General features: G+C 37.5%; 1 protein-coding gene across 1 annotated transcript in view; it reads left to right on the top strand.

Moving 5' to 3' along the window:
- The first annotated feature begins 373 nt into the window (after nucleotides 1-373).
- Nucleotides 374-2,021, top strand: part of BMPR1A (bone morphogenetic protein receptor type 1A) — a 1,674,184-nt gene continuing 1,672,536 nt past the window's right edge. The window contains exon 1 of the mRNA XM_044056589.1: nucleotides 374-562. The gene's annotated coding sequence lies outside the window, so the exon portion shown is untranslated. The remainder of the gene's footprint in view (nucleotides 563-2,021) is intronic.

The raw sequence follows: 2,021 nt of genomic DNA, 5'->3' as shown, positions 1-2,021 counted from the left end.
GAAAAATTGGGAAGTTGAGAAATATGGATTTACTTCCGTCCTCAGTGGTTTTGCCACAAGACCAACAATTTTTGGAGGCACTGACCAAAAACTAAGAGGTAGAAATTTGAACAGTTTGCGAAATTCTGTACAGTTGAGATGTCTCGTCTCATCCTCAAGGTGAGCCAATCAAGCTCCACCACCACAACTCAAACTGAGGTCTTAAGAATTTATCGAGCTATACGTTAGTTTGCTTCACTTCCCAGACAGGACCTTCTTACTCTAACCAAGCCTATTGTGGAGCCTTTTATTTAATTAATTATTTTTTAGGCTAATGAATATTCATTACGTATGTATCATATCTCTATGGGGCGTGATCAGGAAGTGGGCGTGGGAGGGGTTTGCTACTGCGCATCTTTTGGGTACTGAAAGTGCTTTACGCCATGTTTTCTAGGTTGTCTTTGTTTTTCTATTGAGTCTAGAGTTGGCTGTGGAACTACGCGCAAGATTCCTTTTCCAGCAGGATGGTTTGGTGCAGCAGTTGCTAGGGGCTGTGGAACTATTTTAAAGGAAGGAATATGCGGTAATTTGAAGTGTTTTGTTTATACTGTTATCGAAGTTGTGTAAAACTGCATTAGTGTTTTCAGAAGGGCTGTCCGATGACGTGATTTTTTTTTTTTTTGCTTGGGGGGGGGGGGGGGGTATTAGTAGTGGGGGTTAACCAGTGCGCTGTGTATGATCATGCCACAGTTTTATTTTGGTCATCTGTTTCCTACAAATATGCAGTACTACTGTATGCCAGAAAGTATATGGAGGTTGTTAATGGGTTAATAGATATGGGTAATTAGGCTAGCAGTAACTCCTATATACAAACTTGAGTTCCACTGCGTTTAGACTGTAGAGCAACTGATCCAGCAGCTAAGTTACCTCTGTGCCTTCCTGGTGGCCTAGAGCACAGCTCTCCATTGCTACTTCTTTATAGGTTTCCCTCATTTTTTTCTCGGAATTATGTTTTTTGCTCTTCTTGTCTTAGTATATGTTACAGAATAGTGAAGCTAGAAATCGTACTTGTAGGTCTCTGTTGTTGAGAAATGTGTGATAGTGCAGATCTTGTTCACCTAAAGTGCTGTGCAAATATTTACAGCTTTGCGTGTTCTCAAATCTTGGGAACCGATTGAGCGTATCCCTGTCAATGTTTCTGGTTTTATGTCATATTTTTGACCGGCTCATCGTAAAATTGTTGGTTTTAAGTAGTTGAGGATCGCAGTAAGTGCCAGAAATTTACGTTTTATATTTGTTTTGCTTCAGAAAATGCTTGCAGATCAAAACGTATTATATTAACTTTCTAAGTAAATTAGACTAGATTTTAAAATTTTGCCTGAGTTTGAGTTTGTGACACCCCCCCCCCCTTCCGTTACTATTGGCTTGTCTCTGATTCTTGAGCAAAGAAGTTGACATTGTCAAGTATGGCTGAGATCAAGTGCAGCAGACTTGAACAATTTGGTGCATGAATATCGTATGTAGCATGTGCGATTTGGAAGCTAGGTGGTTTCTCCCCAAACCACTCTAGTGGTTTCTGGACATCACAGTACAATGTTCAGTATGTGGAAGTATTGGAACTTTGTATTAATTTTATGTATGCGTTTTCTAATTAATTTGTAATGCAGGGTTTTTTTTTAGCCAGTTGTCCTTTTATTTGGTGAGTCAGATGTTCTGTTTACAGTTTGAATGCACTAATAATATACTAACCCTTATGGAGCCTTTTTCAGACATTGCCATGGTATATCACAGGAAATAGAAATATAAGCTTTAGTTGCAGATTAGTAAATATTCAGTATGTTTACCAGAAAATCTGTAAGGAGACCCCCTCATTCAACAGTTTTGTACTAAGTAAGTTTTATTTATTTATTTATATATATATATATATATATATATATATATATATATATTAGTGTGTGTGTGTGTGATATATATAGTGTGTGTGTGTATATATGTGTATATATATATATATATATATAGTACAGCTTTACCACCTAACGTTG

This window comes from Protopterus annectens, chromosome 14.part0 (assembly GCF_019279795.1).
Source record: "Protopterus annectens isolate FY-2018-M chromosome 14.part0, PAN1.0, whole genome shotgun sequence".
NCBI classification, from domain to species: domain Eukaryota; kingdom Metazoa; phylum Chordata; order Ceratodontiformes; family Protopteridae; genus Protopterus; species Protopterus annectens.
This window is presented reverse-complemented; position numbering and strand designations above follow the sequence as displayed.